Genomic DNA, 23,003 nt, shown 5'->3' with positions numbered 1-23,003 from the left:
CGGCTGATTGCCCTTGTGACCAGAGGGTTTCCTTAAACGGAGAGTTCATAAGGCAAAGCATCCCCATAACGACGTCGCGCGAACGTGCTGGGGGCACAGACGCTCGGAGAGGGGGGTTACTTTGTCCGACGATATCTTCGACATCTCGAAAGCGCATTCCGCGATGCCGCGTTTTCTCTTAACTATCCGACACCGGTTTCGTATCCAAGAATCTCATTCCGCCGATACCTCTGCTTCCCCGTTCGCGGCCAAGAAGACAGCACAAAGTGAGCGCGCATAAAGGCGCGACCTTCCTCTCCAGACTTCGTCCCGGACAGCAGCAGGGTGCTGGCGCGGTCGCGCGCGCTCCCAACACACAGTTCTCTGCGCGCGTATACGTAGCGGGAACGCACATATATTTTCTCCTGATCTGGAAAACAATACGCTAAAGCGTGGATTTATATGCACCGCGGCCCGAGGCAATAACTTACCGCGCGAAACACTGCCTCTTCTTTGGCGTTTCCTTGCCTTACCCCCGGACGTGTCCCTCCTCTAAATAAGGACACGACGGAAATGGCTTCCCATTTCTTTTTCCGCCGTCCCTCGTGTCTCCAGGCCACCGATAATCCACCAGCGCCGTCTCCTCTTCTCTCCGTGCCAGAGCTACCGAGCCCCTCGCTTTCCACAGATCATCCTTCCAGAGCAGCCTCGCGCCCTTCAATTTCCGAAATTCTTTTGCACGCGAAATTGTTCACCGTTTCACGCGTGGTGCATTCCTTTCTTCGTGGATTCGTGGACGTTCTTCGTAATTATTTGAGGATGAATTGGAATTTAGAGGGACAAGGGTGGGTCCACTGGTTCTGCCGTGAAGATTTAAACTCGAGATCCTATCGTTGTTCTTGAAATTCTGGATTCTTGAGGCAATAACGGATATAAAGTAGAATGAAAAAGAAAGTTCCCTATTAAGGGGGTATTCTACCCAAAAATTCTATTTTTTTTGATTTTCTAATATTTTACGGTTTCGAAAATATGTCTCTAAAATATTAAGGTGAAATTCGAAAAACTCCCAGAGTTATAGGGGCTTAAGGCCCCAGCGTGGCCGGCAGTCGTTCCTTCGACCCTTGTATGTAATAAAGAGGCTATGACTGCCAGCAGAGAAGAGAGAGCTGCCCAACATGATTTTTTTAAGCTGAGGAAGGTTTCCTCTACGGTCCTGGTATACCAGATTAGGAATAAGTTGCAGAAATTAGTTGTTATCTACCGCAACTTCATTCGTATAGGTCGTACTGCATGAAAAACTTTAAACGCGTTTTTCTCGAAACAATTTTTTTAGATCGGGCGCACATTTTTCTCAAAAACTACTGGATCGATTGAGCTAAAATTTGACACACACTCAAAGTGAACCTGTACCTATAGCCGGAACTAGAGTTATATCAATAGTTTTAATACAACCTCCCCCACACCTTGTTTTAGCTCAAGAAAAGTCGAAAAAATCAAATATAAATTTTTAAACAGCTGCGATTTCGGTAACAATGTCCGGACTTGGTTACATCTAGTTCGGGCGATAACTACGCTCATATAGATTAGAAAAATCTTTGGTACTTTCGTTTCAGATGACTAGGACGGCCGCAAATCGTGCGCCCGATGGGGCCGGTTTTTCATGACACGACCTGCGCTTCGGCGTGTAACTTGTACAAATTTCAATATAATGCATTCCAAAAATTTGTGTTGATACTTCAAACACTACTAAATATGTGCGCAAAACCCCTGCCCTGTAGGTGCGATAGGTTTTCCAGAATTAATTTCCAAATATCACCTTCAAAAACGAGTGTCTAGACTAGAATACCCCCTTAATCTTGTGCCTCGACGAAACTGCTCGAGGAAGGGAGGAATAATACAATGCCTACGCGCTGTATATCACAATCAATTTCTCCGGCTACATATCGTGGGTCATATAGAAGAGCGCCTTTCCCCCGCGTATCCTGGAGAGCAGCTATTTTAAACATAAATTCCGATTATTGGAAATATTTGTGTCAGAGTCGGCCCGGGCGAGCGGCACGCGATAAATCCCGGAGGCGCGCGCTCCACCCTGAAGAATGGAGTTTCCCGACAAGCGTCGATTTGTCAAGAAGGGCTTCGAATGCCTCTCAATGGCAACAAGCGGAAAGCTCACCCTCCGCTGCTATTCCGGTGGCACAATGCCTTGAATGCGGTCTTTATCCCTCCGCCGGGGAAATGCCCCGGCCGGCGGGAGAAAGTAGAGGGAGAGGGAATAAATTCGAGCCTCCTTTCGTCCGATCGAACGAAGCCCACTAAATTTACTTACCTACGAGCCGGCTTTTTCTCCTCGCCGGACCATTCACCGCGGATAACTGTATTACGTCTCATTGTGTGCCGCGCGTCTACGAGGGCATTGTCGAACTTCTTGGACCCTCCAGGAGGGTCCTCGTCGTTTGCATTTTTACCAGTGACCCAGTCCCACACGGCGCACCGGCGCGCGGCGAACAATTCCCGAGCAACGGTACATTACCACATCTTTTTGTCTCGAAAAGTAGGTAGCCTTTGGCGTAATGCTACGTCGTTCCGTAACACGAGGCTGGTAGCCTTTGATTATAAGCTCCCGAGAGCCCTTATTACTCAAGCTGATAAATAATCTTTCATGCGGCTCGGTACGAGCGAATAACAGCACCGAGGCGGCCGGCCGCAATTATTCACTCGTCGAGCGCCTCTTTCACCCGTGTTTCCAGATTCCGCGCGCTCAAAAGCATAATTTGTTTTCGCTACTTTGTTGTCCCGCTGGCGAGAGAGCTTGTTCCTTCCTTCAGTCGGCGAGCGTAACACAGGCAGCGCGGATCTCGCGTGCTCATCGACATTTTGCCGTTCCATTAATTACACATCGACTCTCGCATGGTCGCGAGCCGGAGCGCGTAAACGCGCGTTCGGGACGAGATTGGCAATCGAAGGAGACGGATCCATTACGAGCCATTGTCCCCGGCCTGGTCGTCGGCCTGACATTTCCGCCTCGATCGCCGCCGATAGAGCGATCGGTTTCGCGTCCTACGTTTCCTCCCCTCTTCGGCCCCGAAAGATTTATATCGTATGCGCCGATCGGGTATAATAGGTTGAACGACCTCGACTTTATCTTGCCGCTTGAACCTCGGACCGCGGAACAATCGATCTCTCGCGATCTTCTACGCGGCCGCAGAAGGACGAGGGCCCATTATACTCCGCGGATCGGCGTGCGTGCGAAAGGTCATGACTGCAAGTCGCCTCGCGATTCACCGTTTTTTCCCAGTTTCTAATGCCTTACAACGCGCGCACGCCGTAAAGGGCTAACGATAACCGTGATCCCTCGATGCCAATCGACCAACAGCAATAACGTTCCCTTATTTAACCACGTCCACCCCGCGGTACGCTTCTCATCGTTATTTTACGCTTTCGGGCGGCTGGTGAGCACATTAAATTCGAAATCTTTACTTAGCCATTAACTACCCAGAAATCTTTCACCCTTTCTTTCTAGTTCGTCCTTTGTGCCTTTTCGTCTCCTTTCTATGTCTTGAGTTTGATTTCAGATAAAGAAAAGGGCTTCGAGAAATTCGTACAGACAAGCTCGTAGCTCATTAATAGTAGCACGTTGGCTAAAAAAATCCTCGCTTTGAACTCGGATCTATATAATTTTTTAAAGGTTGCAGATCGAAAGCGAGATTAATCACGGAGCAATCTGACATTTTTTTTTTGTTAATTAAGATGCCGTGAGTGTCGATGGAATCGAGAGAAAAGACGCGCGCGCGATCAAAGCGCCCCTTGGCGCGGTGGGACTAATAAAGGGCTGTAAAAAAGAGGAGCGTCGCACAGTGGGTAAATTTCGCGATTTTATGACCAAAACCACAAAAATAAATTTTTGAATTCGACAAAATTAATGCAAATGTCAATTGAAGAACTAATATGAGTATCAAATGCCACCAATTTTACTGTTAAATGTTTTAATACAAAGCTCGTATATACTCGCAAATGTTTATGTTCATGTGAGGTTAGACCGATCGCAAAGAATTAATCCAGATTTTCAAGTTGCTTCAAACACTTATATTGTGTTAAACACTTGTTTGTATTATGTATTTTTGTTTGTCGTCAGAAGCGATAACCCTTCTGTTATGCCCTGCTGCACTATAGCAGAGGCATGCTCTAAGAAAGAAAACAGTGTATAAATGTAAATAATAAAAAAATCTTTATCGTTCGTACTTTTTGTAAGTGCTGTTTTTCGGATAATTTAGTTTCTCATATATTAGAACGTTAAAGTGCCGAATTTTATATATTAAAAATAAGTTTTTCAGGTTTTAACCACGAAAATGGATATAGTTCTTCAATTGACATTTGTATTAAATTTGTAAAATTGAAAAATTTCATTTCTGTATTTATGGCCATAAAATCGCAAAATTTCCCCACTGTGCGTCGATGGAATAACGAAGCGATTAATTACGTGATGTCGCGGGACTTTATTCGGGACGATCCGGAGCGCAGCGTCTCTGCGGAACAAAGCTGGAGAGAAGCAACGGTGTCCGTATTTTGAATCCTTTGCCAGCTCTAACAAGCAGTGACAATTTAATGGTATAACGTCGTTATGCTCTCAGGGAGGCGTTGCACCGCGATAGAGATATAATAGGACTGGCGCTAATTAATAATTAATAACCCGGATCCAAATTAAATGGCTTTAAGGGTCGAGGGTGGCCGCTGACACGGAGCAATGAATGCCGCAACGCGTGGTGTATCGGAAATGGCATAGGGTGGTCGGAGAAGGTACACAGGGGGCGAGGGTTAGAACGAGCGAGAGAGAAGGGGAGAGAGAGAGAGAGAGAGAGAGCGAGAGGCTGGCGAACTCTCCTGTTCCAAGGGTGGCCCGGGTAACTCAGAATCGCACCGAGGGGTGTTGCATTATTTATGGCCGCCATCGATCATCGTCCGGCTAGCAGGATCGCCACGAACACCCCACTAATCGCCATATGACAACCGTATTTATTTTAAAGTCGCCCACGTCGACGCACGGATGCATTAATTCTAATTGTTTGATCCCATGTCTCTCGCCCAGACCTCGGTCCCCCGTTCAATTCGCGTTTAAACTCTCGTTACAGCGTAAGTCGAGTTCGCGGAGATCCGACGGGGGATGTAATTTATTTCCTCCACCGAAATTCCGATTGCGAATTGTTAGTAAATGCTCGCGAGATTACTTCTTTCCATTTTCACGTTGGACTCGTCCCAGAGTTAGGAGGTAAGATGTTGAGAAGGAAGGAGATCGGTGATGCGACATGCACAGGAGTGGAAGCGCATCGCGAGTAGCGCGATGAAATATGCATAGAGAAAGAGCTGACAGGGGCGAGGCGGGGCGTGGAGAGAACTGCGAAGAAGAAGAGACACTGGAGGACGATGGGGGTGGCCGAGCGGGGAGGACGAGAGGGTAAGAAGGCAGGTGGGGGCTAGAGGGAGTTGCGCTGCATTCGAATCTCGGTGGGTGGGAGAGACAAGGAGACTGCTGCACCTCGGCGAACATCGGGCGGCTAGAATGCCTGCGACGTAAGGAGGGTGCAGATACGGGGCGAGGGGTGCACAGTCGCCTGGACGTGGAAAGGGAGTTGTCGTGGATGTCTGCAAGAGGAAGCGGGAGAAGGGGAAACATTTTACCCACCCCGTCTTACACGGTGACATCGTGGGTCGTCCGTTGACCTCGCCGGGTTCGCATAAATCCGCGATAGCAACTGTTCTCTTAAACCATAATAGGTAAGGAAGACCGGGGGTGATTGTAACACGTTAAATATCTCAAAACATGGGGTAAATGTCCCAATTACTGCCAGCGTCCCTATTACTACCACTTCATTTATTTTACTTAATAAACACGCAACGTATAAAATATAGGGTAAAAAAGAATTTATCATAAAATTGGAAATGTTCTTATTATTACGATAGTACATTCTTTATACGTTACGTTTTTTTTTAAGTGAAATAAATAAAGAGGCAGTAATAGGGACACTGACAGTAAATGGGACATCTACCCTATGATAGATATTAACACAAATTTTGGATATATGATGAAGAATGACATTTCGAATACACACATCCATATCCTAGCAGTATAGATAGGGGAGAGCCGGGACAAAAGTAACACTTTTTACATTTGGCCTAGCCTACAATTATCTTTTGTAGATATAAAAATGAAAATTGTGTTTTAAGATACTATGTTTCTTAGTCTATCATTTGAGCCCAGATTCAGTCTTAACTAATAAGTAGTTAAAAAGTTATGGCAGTTTTCCGCAGTGACTGGCCATTTTTAAAGTAATATTGATCGTTACTTATCACTTTTAATTGTCTCGTTAATAAAAACGCGACAGAACCGTATAGTTTCTTCCAAAGAAGAATAATAATATTGTCTTGTTTGCATGGAATCCTATAGCACAGCACAAGCAAACCAAATAAAAAATGTACTGAATGTAAGGGTTGATCACACGAAGAATGCACCAGCCAAAACGTTTTCTATTTCTGCCGCAATGGCGACACCGCATAACTGGTTATAAATTTTACTTTTCATTTATTATTATAATTAAAATCGATAAATATTTTAATGTTGTAAAGTTAAATTTGTGCTACTATCGACTCCATGCAGTGTTACAACCGACCCGGGGTCAGGGACGATTGTAACACTTTCTCCGCTTCTCATTTTGTATTAATAACCGGAATATTACTCGACACACAGCGAAACTGTTGTGGCTCAAATAATGTCAGATAAGTAAGTAACATTTTCGTAAAAAAACTGTTGTAGTAACTGTAATAGTTTTTGCGTAAGCGTATTCCGAAGTCAAAGTGTTACTACCGCCCCCGACCTACCCTACGTGAATCTGCTCGACAGTGATGTTCCACTGAAAAACAAGCGACGATTACTATAAGTAGCTACACCTCATCCTAAGAGTCAATATATCTAATACTTATCGATCAACGACGAGACCCTTACTCGTTGTTCCCTACATGAACTCACATGGGCCACGATAAAGGTAACCATCTACCCCAAACACTAAATTCGCAAAGCGAGCGGTGCGGAAGCGTCTTGAGCTTTCGCGCTTAACCCAGTAATCGGCGGAGTATCGAGCGTGGACTAGGCGTACGGTTGGTTCGCGTTCGCGACCCGGTGATACATCCTACGATTAAGCGGGCATCGGCCGCGATTATCTCGAGTGATTTATACCGCGAAGAGACGGTCGAGGGTGGTCAGAATATCCGCGGCCGGGATAGTATTGGCGGAAACCGAATTGCTGGCGGCAGGCTGCCACGTGTGCAGCCGCAACCCCGTGGTGACCCCGTTGGTCGATGCATCTTTCCTTCGCCGGTGACCCCATCGCGCCGGGAACGTGTTGAACAAGTTATGCCAGTCGGGAGAGCCGCGCTCGCCGCGCTTAGCGTACAGCTTTCGAGGCAGCGCCGACGCGACGCAACCTTCGGCCACGGATGTCTTGCATATTGCAGACACGTCCCTTCCTCGGGCCCCCGGCCCACCCCCGTCGGATTTCCTACTTGTCCTGCCGCGGATCGACCCGCGGCCAGGCTCGATAGACCGTGAAAGAAGACCGATAGAAGGCGGAAATCGATTTCGTTCTGGTAGCGAGCGATGTCCTCCCCCAGCTATATTATCGCCACCGAGAATAAACAGGCCGGCGATAGGTTGCCGCATGCCAGGAGGTGGAACGAACTGCCCGCCTCTATCTTCGGCTTGCGAATTGAATTACCGATTCCCCCCGTGAACGCCGGGGGTCTGTCATTTCATTACACTTTTTATTGATATTACTTTGTCACGGTTTCGCGGCGAGAAACGATTGTAGATATAGGTATACAGGAATTGCTGTCTGCGCTGTTCTTGAATGATTTGAGCGCGGAATTCGGAAGGAAGCGCAGGTCGCGCGTTCAGCGCGAAGTTCACGTGAGCTCCGGAGCTCTGCAGCCAGGCAGGTGCCCGAGGTTGCATTTACCAGTAATCGGCCATCTTATCCAGCCTAAATCGCGCTAAAAGGGTAAGTGATTGCGGTGCATTGTGCCCGCGAGTGATTCGTTGACAGGCCTCGAGTGAAGCGCGGAAGATGAAGATCCTACGAAATGGTGATTTATCGGCGCCTCGAGAAAACAAACAGCCAGAGATTTTAACCGTGCTGGTACGCGCCGAGGATGTTGAAATTGATTTAACGCGTTAAATGAAATTGTCGTTTACTAATGAAAGCAGCGGCTTCGATAGTATCGCCGGATGAAAATTCATTTATTATACTTCGCAGCGATACTTCGCCTTGGAACGCGAGCGTTGTACCTCGCGCGAAGGTTCTCTATTACATCTCACAATCAAGCCGGAGATGGTCAGCGGACTTTTCGGGGAGGGAATGAAGGATAAAGGTCGAAGGCGCAGAGGTGTCATGGTAATCGAGTTTTCGGAGTTTCACTACCTCACGGAAATTCTTTCTAATTTCGTGCCAGTCTCTACTTTGCCCCCTGGAAGCCCGGATAATATGAGAGCGCTGAAGCCGGAGGGCGGCCGCCTCCGTTACTTTTCTAATGACAACGGCGCCAATCGGGGCGAGCCGCGACAAAAGCAGGGTAATGAGAGCAGAAGTAAATCATCGGCCATTGTGAGGTAATCTCCGGGTATTGTCTGCCGGTACGCGCGTGATGTATTATGTTATTGGGGATAGCTAGGATGCCCGTCCCAGAGACGCCTCAGTCTTCGCCCCTCTCTTCCACTGCTTCTTCCGATATCGAGGCATTTGTATGCTCGCATTGTCCCATCGGGCCTAGATGCCTGTGAAAATAGACCGAATAAATAATTTCGCAACAGAAAGATACGTCCTTCGTCTCCAACCAAACACTTCGCAAGTGTGCCGTTCTGGGAATTTGACAGAGCTATCGTTGCAGCTAGTTTTCCTCAGGAATTTAATAGCAGATTGACTGTGCTCGAATCTTATGTACTCGTGCATGTCCGTCTTATACTTATGCGTGCAAATGATCACCGATCAGCAGTAACACTGCGTACATAAGTACATCCTTTTCTACGGTTGGTCGCGCCAACGGTTACACAGTTGAGTAACCCAAGCATTTGTTTCAATCTGCTGACATTAACAAGGCGCATTAATATGAATTAGCGGCAAACAGCGCAGTGTTTACTTTAAACACTCATTACGATGACAAGCAGGAGACACGTGGAATGACTTACACGATTCATCATATGGGGGCAACGATTCCCCGGGCTGTCTCGGAGCTCGTGCGGTAACGAGAAGCCTGACGGGAGGTGAATTAGCGAATTCCAAAACTCGATAACTCCCGCGGCTGTTCGACACTGCCGGAAGTCGTTTACGGTGCACCGCTCGGTGTATAGTTGAGCGGTATCGACGATTTTAAATCGTTCCGATAGCGTCTATCGATCAGGGGGGAAACTTGACCTCACAGAAGCTCATTCCACTCGTCGGACACCTACGCAACTTGGGCATGGAGTTCTTAAATGGGACACGTATTTACGCCGGCGACGCGATACCAGAACCACTTCCGTATCGGTCGCCGCGTCACGTGCTAAATCGAAAAGACAACGGTCCACGGACGAGCCATTACCGTATAATTCCGTGCACACGCCTCGTCCAAGATTTTCGCGATAACAACTTCTCCTCCAGTATGAGAGTTTCTCTGTCGAGGATATTCCATTGAACGAGGTGTAGGGGATTGTCTCGCTGTGTTGAGAGTTGAGAGTATCAAGCTTACAAGGGAACACATCGAACCCGCGCACGCTGATTCTGATAAGACTACAGATCTGCAGAATAGTGAAAAATATTTCACACGTATTTTCTGTTATCGAAAATCCACCGTGTTGAAGACGCGAAAGCAACCCTTAAAGTTGAGGGTCGGAAACATATTTTCTGGAATATCTCGAGAACTATTATACTGGCGTTGGACAAATTTTATTTCTGAAGTGTGTTTTTAATGTTTTTATAGACAAATCCAACCCGTTACTCAGCTTTCAGAAAATTTCCAAAAATATGTTTTCGATCCTGGACTTTAGGGGCTCTTTTCACCCCTTCAACATGGATGACTCTCGATAACAGAAAATACTTATCAAATATTTTTCAGGTCAGTTCCTACGTACATATACGCTTTAATCGACCACAGAGGCTTCAAGCGACGAGGCCACTTTGTTCTATCCGAATGTCGTTCGCCCACGTTTCCCGTCTAATCAGAAGTGTCGAAGATATTCACCGAGACAGCAAGGGTGTGAATGTTCACGGTCGTCTTATCGATTATGGATTCGCTGGCACTCGGAGCAATCTTTATGGATGACTCTTCGCGGTGAATGTATCGAAGGAACGTTTCCCTGGTAATCGTATCTCGACACGCGTTTTCGCCGCTCGCTCTTCTCACGGATCGTTGACCAAGATACGCGGCAGTCGGAGCATCCAGGCAAATCTATTACCGCGGTGCGCGTATACCGTTTCGGCCCGAGGTTTCTTTAACAATTGACATGCTCGTCGTCGTCCCGTTAGATCGAATTCAGCCGATGCAAGTATTACGCGCGATCTTTAACGACCGGGAAGATAACGATGCGCGATATAACGATCTACGTTTGGACGCAGACCGATCGAACAGCCGGGACCCGGCGCACCGATACCGTTACTGTCCCGAGCAAGGAGTTTTCTTGAATGATCGGCAAATGGAATAGCAACTACCTTCTTCTTCTCCTTCTTGACGCGGGACAACGTTTACGGTAAATCCCGGGACGTTGCGCCGTGTTCCAGAGACAATCGCGACAACTCGCGACGGTCGTCCGATTGAATTTCAACCCCCCGCGTGTCGCCAGCTACGTGGACGAGATAAGATCGCGCCCCTTATCGGTCCCCGATCGACGCGGGATTTCTGGAAGAAATCTCGTCCCCTTTGTTATCCGAGGTTCGACAGGAGACGTCCTTTGTGCGGCAATTCCATGCAAATGGATCGATTCTTCACGCGGAACAGCGGCTTTCCTCTCGGCCAGCGAGCTCGAAACGAGTCCTAACGAGCCACCGCTCGATGTCTCGCGTCCGGGCGAAATGAGATTCGAATCTCGCCCGGTGATCGCAAGAAAGCAGAATGCGAAAAGGAGAGAGGACGAGGGACGGGGACAGAGGATGCCCGCCGACCGTCACCAGAGAGTACAAAGTGCAGGACGCGCCGTTAAAGGAGAGGCAGGGAGAGTATCTCATCTCTCATCTCCGTGCACCCGCTCCGAGTTATCTCTCCTGTCTTTATCGCGCTCCCGCCGCGGATCCCGGCACTGTTAATCTAAAAAGTCATACAGGGGAAATGCAAAGTACGCGGCAGGCCCGCCTTCCGCTTCCTTTCCGCCCCTTCTCTCCATTAGCTCGCTTCTGTCCGTTTTTCCTTCGTTAGAGCGCCAGAACCGTCCGTCTGGAATGCAGGTATACAGTGGTCCCCGGATTATCGAGAAAGATTCGGGACCGGGGAATTTTCCATAAACCGGGGCAGGGGAAGCAGTTTGCGCCTAATAAACTGACCCTTGTCGGGACCCTCGCCCGAATCGTCTGACAAGGAGACTTAAACCGACGTAAACCGAGAGTGAGTGAAATAGCGCACCTGGGAGACCCTCGGTCGACGGCGAATTGAGATTCAGTATTGATATGAAATTTTTCATATCACTGATTACACTTTGATGGGAGTATTACCGATGGATTGGTCAGTTTATGTCGACGAAAATGAGGCTGCATTTAAGCAATCTGCAGCAAACACTTTACAATTGGGTGAAGTCGTTGATATTCTCCATTTAAATTCTCTTCCGCATTATTACATAGTGTGTAATAATTTTAAAAAGGAGACACTTCCCAGTGTGTGAATTACATTTAGTGAACGTAGTGACGTTCACTAAAAATGGACCGAATTTCTCCAGATTTGAACTCATTTTCATTGTGAAATCCTAAAAAATCCATTAGCAATACCTTCATGAACATTTATCAAAAACATGAACATTTTATTTTTCTCTACCGGGTATTTTACCTGATCCAACGGTTTTATTGCTCTCGTCAGCGAACGGGCGGTCTACCCGGGACCGAAGGCCCTCGCTCGCACCGAGGAAGCAAAACTGTGTGGTGGGTAGGTCTTTCCCGATGATCCGGGGGAAGAAGCATGTCAATAATCCGGGGACCACTGTAGTTGTTTCGCGGTTGCGAAGTCGGGAGCCAATTGGCGTCGCTCCCGGCCCTTATCGGGCCACGTGGGAGGACATTTTCCCCTGGTCGCGATAACGCCACGATGGCAGCCGCGTACAGGCCGTATCTGGATACAGGCTCGTCTCGATTTTCACGAGCGACAGCCACTCGGCAAGCGGAGTGCACGGGGGAGCGCTGCAGGCTGGTGATCGGGTAAATTTAAACCGATGCACGGATACCGTTACCGCTACCGCGCCAGCGATATAGTCGTTGCTACTGAAACCGCATTCTACCCCTCCTTTTCTCTCGCCACGGCGCAAAGACGCGCTCACGCACCTTTTCTTCCTTTTTTTTCTGCCTCTTCCACAGGAATATGGGCCCCGTTATCGCGCCTCGTCTCCTCCGCCCCGACGTAATGTTACAATTTGTCTTCGCGACGTGCTCCCACTTGGCCACTGCCATACGGGCTCGTTTATCCGCCCCGGGATAATTGAGTATCGACGGCAGTTAATAAATCGCTCCAACGCGTTCTTTCAGCGTTCCATCGAGGCGTATTAAGCCGCGAGGCCGAGGTGCGAGGTGGCTTTTAATGAAGCCCCGTGTCGTCGGCGCGAGCTGTTGCGCGGCGAACGTAGTCGGTTCGGGGCACGGAGACCGGAGATCCTCGATTTACGAGGCGAGCGATGACGGTGTACGCGTGCTTACAGGGGTTTATCTCGGTTTATCTTGACGATCGGCAGTCCTTTCATCGATGGCCCGTAATGTCACGCGAGTAGGCCCGCTGCGGGACGAGGCAAAGGTCACGGAGATCCTGCGTCAGACTGTATTCCAATTATAACAGTGACACTTGGCATTCGCGAAATTCACTCGTTTCCAGAGAGATCCTTGACGCTCGCGTTGCTTTTGCTCTCTAATAGAAAGGATTCGCTTGTCGTAAGAGCCAGCGAGCGGCGCGGGCGGAAAGGACACCGTCGACGAGTCGGGGGTTCGAATCGTCGGAATCTGAATGTTCCCAGGGGGCGAGGTAGAGGTGGGAAGATCGGAGGAGATGTAAGTGAATGATAGAGGACAGAGGTAGGGAGAGAGAGACGGCGGTAGGTGGTAGGATAGATGTAGGTGTAAGGAGAATAAGGAAGAGGGCTATCGTGGATGAGGAGCGCGGACGAGTAAACGGCCAGGGATAGGAAAGGGCTGCGAGGGCAGAGGCTGGTCGGCAGTCAGGCAGTCAGGCAGTCAGGCAGTCAGGCAGAGGCAGAGAGGCAGGGCAGAGGCACGGTAGACTCGTAACGTGGGCTAAACTACACAGCCACGGTGGGTATAAGTCGGGCTATTATCGGGCTATGCGCTGAGAGCCCTCCGCTTTCATCCGCTAATGGGCAGCTCTCCGCCTGTCTGCTCCTTTACTGCGTCATTAATACAAGTTGCACATGTCGAGAGTCGGTGCGCTACAATAATTTACATGAATGGAATTGAAAATTTTCTACTCCGCGGAGGAGAAAAAAGACACGAAAGAGTGAGAAGCGGCGAGGGCCGACGCGAGCGGGAGAGGGAGGACGGGAGGAGGGGGAGGAAGGCAGGAAGATGAAGAAGAAGAGAGGAAGAGGGAGACAGACGAGGTGGAGGCAGAGAGAAATTCAGGGGGAGAGAGAGAAAGTGATCGAGAGACCAGGGTTGTGGGTGGGGTGGGGAGGAAGGAGAGGGCGAAAATCTTCTGGCATTTTATGTCAGTAATTACATGAAAGATGGTATAACCTATCCGACCGACCGACCGGCCGATCTCCTCCTCCCTTCGTTCGGAACCAACCAACCAACACGCGACCTCCTCTTTCAGTCGTCGGCCCGAACCCTCTTTTAGCCCCCGTTACTCATCTCTCCGACTCTGTCTTTCTATCTTCGCGTCGCTTTTCTGCCTCTCCGCGCCTTTCCTCTGCCGGATGGCGAAGAGGCTTTTTTATGCTTTAATTTGTGCATCAAGTGTGTCCGGCTGAGTGGAGTATTTACCTACGTGGTACGTCTGAATATCCTCCCCCGCTGTCAAGACGACGCTCGTTTCTACGCGGTGTCCGACGTAATCCGAGCCACGGTTCAACCCTTGGAGGGTTCAATCCCGTTCTCCTGACAAGCCTTCCTTGTCCCGCTGCAACCTATCGAGTCCGTCTCTTGCAAAGTGTCCCCCAGCAATATGAGTTTGAGTTGCAGCAAAAGTCAAGCTCAGCCTAGGGTTAACTAAACCTGGCAGGTCTCGCTGTTGCGTTGACCCCGCACACTTTATTATACACGATGCCGTGAGTTAGCGCAAATGATGTCATCGTAAAGCAATCAGCCACCCCCCTACACCTACGCGACTGAGGATTTCCAAGCGGGTACCGTGGATCCGTGGATCTACGTACGCTCGTAAGTATTGTCGGTGCATCGGTGCATCAGAGCGCATAAGACGCGTACAGTGTGAATTAACGATGGACCACGTGCTCCATGGAATAAACCCGACGGTGATTCTTTTAACTCTCAACGACCCCGTGGCGAAGTAGCTTAAATCTGCCTACTGAAAATGCCATCGAGCCTGGTGGTGCAGGTTATATCTTATGCACCGCGTGCGGGTCGTAGGAGTCACGCAATGTTGTGACCATCTGTAATCGTGTCGGGAGATCTGGAGAAAATGACGTGACTAATAACCATCGTGGATTGAAATATATATATACTACCAAAGATGACAAAACGTCTCGCGCGAATACAAGAGGAACACCACAAATTAGGCACAGTGAATAAAAGCAGATAGCTAATCCGAACACTACCTGCGCCGCAAGGAGCCTCTACTTCTCGATGCACTCCAAGAGGATCCTTTAATCTCGGCGTTCGGAAACTTCCAGTCAATTTTATCGCGTACGTGAGACGCACGGGTATCGAGCACTCAGGCTCGTATACTTGATCTTTGGCAGACTCTCGGAATCCTGTGTTCCTACGATTTTCGCGAAACACGCGATCACGGCTTCCACGAACGCGAGAGGAGCGCGTGCCGAGGAACCATCCCCCGAACTGAAGCCTCCGTGTTAAACGCGCCGGCTTGCCACAATGTACCAGAATGACTCGGTGATTACGGGGGTCAGTGTAGGGAACGCCGCACCCGCCGTGTATCTAATTTCGCGAAATTACACGGTGAACTTGATATCCTCGACACATCTGAATAATAACGCGCTAGACACCTACGGTGATTCTGAGGCAATCAAGAGTGGGCCACGTCTTTGCCCACAGGGTGACGATCAACGATGGATACGAATGGGGGATCTTGGAACTGAAGAATGCGTACTGTTCTGCCGCAACGTTGCGATCGGACGACTCCGCAAGAATCCCAAGTTCACGATGATTTCATGTAGCGGAGACCGAGGCAGATTGTAACACGGGGTAAATTGTAAGTAAAATCTTTTGAACGACAAATCTGATAACCCACAGCATCCGAGAGCTGCATGACGATATCAGCACCGTCGGTTTTAGTGACACAAACAAGCTTTATGCATTTAATTTGACTTAGCACTTTTATTTCAATTAACCGTCACACAGTGGGGAAATTTCGCGATTTTATGGCCAAAACCACAAAAATCAATTTTTGATTTCGACAAAATAAATGCAAATGTCAATTGAAGAACTAATATGAGTATCAAATGCCACCAATTTTACTGTTAAAGTTTTTAATACGAAGCTCGTATAGACTCGCAAATGTTTATGTTCATGTGAAGTTAGACCGATCGTAAAGAATTAATCGAGATTTTCAAGTTGCTTCAAACACTTATATTGTGTTATCCAAAGATCTGAAAATAATTTCTTTATAACTACACTGTGCGTCATTAGAAATCGTTCGATTTTTTGTTTTTTCGTCGCAAACGAATCAGTACACATTGGTTTATTATAATGTGTACGCATTTTAGTAAATTTATGTTTAGTGTCTCGGTTGCTGAGATAAAACGCAAAAATTCAAGCTCGGGGTAAATTGTAACAAGCTACTAGTTACTCCGCTCTGAATGGTGATAAAGCAAGCTGTTTGCTGACACACCAGAAAAAGATGCTCTAGACGCACAAGAGAACAATCGAGAATCCAAAAAGTATAAAAAAGTATAAAGACAAAAGTAAAGAAAGCGAAAAAGAAGATCTTGATAGAATCAGATAAACAATCAATTATTGTTTAATTCATGTATATCAAATGTTTAATAATGATATGTGTTTTCATTTATATTTTTTAGAAATGTTTATTTGTGTTCATGTTTGTATTTAATTAAGTAAAATAGATGTGATACAATTTACCCCGGAACTGGGGCACATAGTAACAAAGCTTCAGATTTGTTTAAGATGAAGCTAGATGTCTAAGTGTCCAAGATTTTGTCACGTACTTTCACGCAATTAGTTCACCACATATGTAAGTAGTAAATCACGGAAATTATTTCCTGATCGAGGAAAACACTTTCGAGAAAAAACTGTGAAAACTTTTTTTGTTACAATCTGCCGCGGTCTCCCCTAATACCCGACTGTGTAGGGTTCATACCTTTCATAGACCTTCGCGACCTTCGTGAACTTACATCGCGCATCAGCACTTACCCATCTTCCTGTATCGAAGGTCTCGCAGCACTAGTATCCAAAACGTATACAGATGCTTCCACGATACCTACCTACACCCTTCGGTCCACTACCTCCTCCCCATCCGCTGCTTTTACTGTGTCGCTATATGTGTTCCACGAACTATACTTCTCGGCACACCCTGTACGTGGAAGGTCGTTGCCAAGTACTTCTCCGACATCAGTGGTGGGCCTCGGTAGCTATACCGGCTATACGTCAACGTCCATTACACTTCCACCCCGCTGCTGGCTTTAATGTTTTCGACTCCGGGCACTCTTTATCCCACCTTGCAGCTAATTAGCGAGCCGGATACCGGACACGCGCTCTCCCACTGCCCCCAACCCATCCCATACCGACGTACGTAGCCAGGGTATGCCCACAAAGTCGTCCCGTACTTGGTTCTCTTGCTTTCCTCCCTCTGCCCCTTTTCTCCCTCTTTCCTCCAACTATATCTACGGCCTTTCCTCCTCCGCCCCCCACGGTCACATCCTACTCCCGTGCTGTGGTCATTGCGAGGCAGACCCAGACTCCGCGATTATTCCAAACTCATTTTAACTCATTACTCGGGTCCACCGGCACAGAATGGCGCCCGACAAGTGCGCTCCACGCGAGCCTCCCTCCGCACGCTCGAGATGCCGAAATGTAAAGCTGGGAAATTCGTATCGCGAGAGTTTTTTCGCTCAAATTATCCGCTAAACGATTATTCGTATCGAGCAAATGCGGAAATGCTCTTATCGATATTCCGGACGAGTCGTTTGCCATTAAAATCTGGAAAAGTATTCTTCATTCTATCATTCGCCCGATTTATTCGTTCCGCAGATCAACGCTTCGAGTCGTTTCGACTGATCATCGGGTAGTATGAAAAAAAAACAGCTTCTTTGCGCCCTGCAGATCTGGCGCGCATCGGTAAACGAGGCACGGAGATCGTTTTCGCGCGGAAAAAATAACACGACGACCGAAACTGCCATTCAATTCCTCGTTCTTCCGGGGCTCCGTTAACTACTTTCCTGAGAGTATCTCGAAGAACGATTTCTACTTGGGGAGCAAGGGAGTAATTCCTCTCGGAGCGGAGGCCGGCGTGTATATACGTAGGTACGTGGTAGCTGGATAAGTTTCGAGCTGATCATTAGGTAAGTTTAGAAAAAGGGCCAATCCGAGGAGGTTTCATTAGGAAATGGATGAAACAGTGGATATAGGAGTATTGGAAAGGAGGCGGTTCTGTGTGGAAAGGGAATGAGCAGAGCTTTGAAGCTCTCGCGATGACTCGAACTGATAATCCATTAGGATCCGTCTACTTAGAGTATAACATCTATTTGAATGCAAATCAATAGGGAATGGGAAAGGACGGTAGCCAGTAATTGGTCCGGCTTTATTGGAGCTCTCAGTGTCTCAAAGAGCATCTCGTTCGGTCATCTCCTCTGGCTCCGCTTCCAGCCTCTCCTCTCCTCCCTTTCCCCCTTTCTCTCGCAAGTCCAGCTCTCTCATTCTCTTTCCTTCTTTCGTTCACCGCCGCTGCTCGCTTCCTCTTCCCTTCAGCATCGCGAACCTCTGTCGTTTACTCTGCGTTCGGCCTCCTTATACAAAATATATGTATAGGTACCTATATCTATATATTATATACTCACGTACATATACATAAGACTCGACAGTAATTAACCAAGAACTTGTCCCGTCTGGCCACTTCAGTGAAGTGTCCTGGATGCGTACGAGCGACTCAAGAATATTGCGGCCGATGCGGACCCAACTATCTCGCGCATTCATTTCGAACGAACCACACACACACACACACACACGCAAAAAAAAAGAAATCAAAACAGAAATAAGAAAGAATCCTGTTCGTTGGGTCCGTATCACGACCACGCGTCTAATCGAGCGCCGAACGTGGAGTGGAGGAGTTGCGCAAACGATTCGTTGACGATTCGCCAGCGTAAACGAAGCTCCCGAACAAATTGCCGTTCCCAGTTTCTGTCGCAAGAAGGGGCAGCCCCGGGGACGTGCTCGCGTGCGATTCTCTTGTCTGCGCCAGGCAGTAATGACTCTTTTCTAAGCAGGTGCGGAACCATTCGTTCGACTCGGTTGCGTGAGTGCTAACAGCGCAGCGAGAGATGAAATTAATTCTAACCACGTCCGAGAGCCACTCAATGGCTTCTTACTTTCCGTCGTCTTCGTCGCCGCCGTCGTCCTCGTCGCCTTACGATCCAGCCGCGGCGGTATCCGAGTACTCGGGTTCGGTAATGGCTTGTAAGAGGAAACTGGGCGAAGATTTATGGGTTGCCAGAACGAAAATGTATGTGAGTCAACAATACGTCGATACAATATAGGGGACAAGCCGGGGGGGGGTGGGTGCGATGGTACGCACAGCCCGAGCGTCGACAAAAACGAGTGCACACAATCAAACGGCGCGATTTCCAATAGAGTTTCTTTTTGCGCGGCCGCATGATTAACGATTGAACGCACTCGACTTCCGATCGGAGCCGCCTCGACATGCCCGGAACGGTAAGGAACGCTTGCTCCAGTCCTCGATCGTATTTGATTTTTATTCCGCCCCTCCTTACTCCCCGCCGCACCGCTCTTTTCCTCTTTGTCCCTTTCGCGCCTTCGAGTTCTGTTGATTTATCGTCTATCGTCGATTCGACGCCGTTACAAAATTGCGCTTTCAACGAACTAAAGTGCAATCAATATCTGAGATTTAGCGAAGAAAGGCCAGCCAGCGCGGCTTGGGAAAAGCTATCGTAATGATGCTACGATAAATGAACGATGCAGTTTTCTCTTTTCTTGCGGTTAATCACCGCGCGCGGTTAACACCTGTATTCTTCTCCTACCTCTTGCCAATTGGGGAGCTTGCAGCAAGAGGGGTGCAGCTCCATCTTTACCAACTTCAAGTACCTACATTAGAAAAAAAAAACTCTTTATAAAAGTATTGCTTTGACCTAACATGAAAAAGAGAACACTAATTGGGAGATATATATTTTCACACAATAAGTAGTAGTTGCTGAGTTGATAAGTTTTTATTTCTATTTCTGGCGAGAAAAGATTCTGTAATAGAACTATTAATATTAATATTAATATTAATATTTCCATTTTTATTTATTTGCATCAAATGTGCACCAAACGATGTAGAATTTTTTTACGTATATTACTCATCAGAAAGTGAACCTCGGGGTAAAATGAGCTTTCTTATGTGGTCGTTTTTCATTTTCTTTTCAAGTTGAATTTTAATATACTTTAAGTTTGTTTTAAGTATTGCTATTCGTCATTTATCAATAGTAATGTTGAAATTATATTATAAATCTATCTCCACACATTTTTATTGAATGGGAGAAATTTTATTCAACTTGAAACTTTTTTCGCGTCACTTTGCCCCGGTCTCCCCTAAACCCCTCTTGCTTCAAGGTCCTCAATTTCTCTTATATATATGTACCTCCCCTATCTCCCTCTCATCCTCAAAACCTGTCCAAAACCTTTGTTTCCTACACCTACCCAGACGCCACGATAAATGGGAGACACAAAATAGGAGCAAGAGCGATTGCGCTCGCTGCGAATTAAACTACAATATATCACCGCAACGAGTGCGCGTTTAGTTCGCGCGGCGAGCGTTCAAAGGGCCGGGCTATATCGACTCTTACCGGGGCGTAATGAGCTTAACATCCCGTTGAGAGTGTTACGTAAGTGATATTAACGGAAGAAGAATGAGATCGCTATTAAAAGCGACTTGATGACCCCGGTGTAACGTCTTTATATTCTTGGCGTGATGGGCGCGGTTCGCGACGTGTAGCGTATTAGTTATGATTTAATAATAGTCCCAGCGACTTCGATGCCGCGATAAAATTAGTGCTCCCTTCGGATGGGGCCTGTATAATCCGCGATTCTCTGAGCTTCTCTAATCGCGCAGGCCGTCGTATCGATTTTTCCAGGAATCATCCTATATAGACGCCATCGCGATTAACACTTCTGACTACAGCACGTTAAATATTTCAGGCGCCAGCGAACGGTAAACTAGATTTAAACGAGAAATAAGATATTAATTGGGACACTGATTCGGTAATACAGCCAAACACGATTTGCATAAATACCGGGGCCCGCGAATATCACAGAATCGATTGGCGTTCCACCGCGACGTCAATAGACTGTCAGCCAATGCCGTTCCGTCGGTGGAGTTGCAGCAACCGAAATTCGAATCCGTCGATTGCTGTTCGCTATTCGCGATAGATCGATCCGCGAGGCCGCGGAATTCCCGCCGCGGGCTGCGCGCAGCACTTTACCGCGAACCAACGTCCAATGGGAAATTTAATCCAACGGTTAAGCGGACCGTTCTTTTGCTATTACGAAATGCTAAAAAGTTGAGTGAGAATGGATCGGATTGCAGGAATTCCACTGTTTAGCTGGACCATCGACTCGAAGAGGGAAAATTGGATTGACTTGCCATCGAATGCGTGTGCAGCGCCGAAGAATGACGGATCCAATCGAATAAACTGATAAGCATTTGTCACCGTCAGATAAATCATTTTGCCGTTCATATTAAGCGTTGCTGGGAACTCGTGTCTTTGCTCGGCGGCGATCATTCGTTGGGGTGCTCGCGCGATGTATCGCAGAAGCGTTTGCTTTCGTAACAACCGTGGAGTTTTTAATAGAATTACTTGCACCTCTGTAATCGCTACCTGGTCGGTATACACCGGTGAATTAAGATATTAATGCTGAAAATATGAGCGTGGCATTTAACACGGCGAGAGCAGCGTTATCAGTGTTGCCTGTAAATAATTACTGCGCATAATATCATTACTATACGATACTTTCGCGGCAGCCAAGGGAGACCATTGACTCGAGCAGAAGCCAGTAAAATGTTGAAATTATCCAGCGCGTAAAATACCTTGTTATACAACGTGCGTACACCCGAGTAAACCAACATTCAAATTAAACCGACGGGGCACGGCGACGATGAAAGTAAATGTCTCTAAGCAGACTGCAAAGAAATCATTATTTCCACCGTGTAATTTGCTCGTTACGCAAGTAAAAGTAACTGCGTGCAAGCCCTGTCATCGCCGGGTGTATAAATCTTTACAATTGCACGGTTCGCGCCTTGTCCTGGCCGACGGAAAAGTTACCATTCCATAGATGCGAGAGAAGTTCGTTAAGCTCGCCATGCGAAGGGTTACCGTGCAGGAGGTAAGTAAGTCTACGCGCAATCAAGCGCACGCGTGCTCGACAGATTATTCGAAGCCACTTCTCCGAAACGCGGAGAGTCGCGTGGAGAAAAATGTTAATCTACACTCCCCCCGCTTGCTGCGCAAAACGACCCATTTCCCGATTGTATCCAGCTGTTACAAGACGCCTGGCGAAGTTTCTCCTTTCGACGGAAATCACCGGCGGAAAAGTGAACGTAAACGGTCCGCCAATAAAGATCCGCGCGTTATGCTCAGACGAGGTTATCTGCTCGTCTGCACTTTGCTGTCTCCCGCGGATTTCTTCGACGCCGCGTTTATTCACAATCGAAGCAGCGCCGTGAAGTGAAAGTTTACTGTACAGGCAGCCGAGAGCTATTCTTTTCCCGATTGTCTCATCACCGTTCAGCGTTCGCGCATTATCCTATCGGCGCGACTGACGCGAAGGAGGAAACGAGACGCGGGGAGAATGGATGCTGGAACAGCGCCGTTGATCCCGAACGATCTCTTATCCAGTCTCCGCGAGACAAATTCTCACGCCTCGCGGCCAGGCGCACACGCTCCTCCGTCGAGCCTCTCCGTTCCAGGTTAATAACGCCCGTCTCTGGCATCGTTCGCGATATAAATTAATGCCCCGACCTGCTCGGAACGATCCTCCTCCCGACGCGCTCTCTTCCCGTGTCCCCTGTTTCACGCGATCGGTCGGACCGTTTCGCTTTCGCGCATGGCAGGAAAAGGAGTCGGGTAATGGGGCTGTTCCACTGGAAGTGGATCTCGCGTCTCTTCCATTTAGCCGACAAAATCGTATTGACCAATAGAGAAGCTCGAGTCGAAGGTTGAAGACAGCGACGAGGTAAATCGTCGAGCTTAAACTTAATGAAATGACGCGTGGCTCGTTCACTGAACCAATATAGATAATGGCCAAAGGAATGTTGGGGCGACCGAGGAGTCGTGAGCAGGTCTGGGCCAGCGGAGGCACCGGAACGCGGTCCCCTAACGATCCACGGCACGGCGTGATAAGTTTTATTTTGGCCAATCCTAGAGGCGAGAATTCCGCGAAACA

The sequence above is a fragment of the Andrena cerasifolii genome, chromosome 3, assembly GCF_050908995.1.
Source record: "Andrena cerasifolii isolate SP2316 chromosome 3, iyAndCera1_principal, whole genome shotgun sequence".
Taxonomy (NCBI): domain Eukaryota; kingdom Metazoa; phylum Arthropoda; class Insecta; order Hymenoptera; family Andrenidae; genus Andrena; species Andrena cerasifolii.
The sequence above is the reverse complement of the archived record's forward strand: the minus strand, read 5'-3'. Positions refer to the sequence as shown.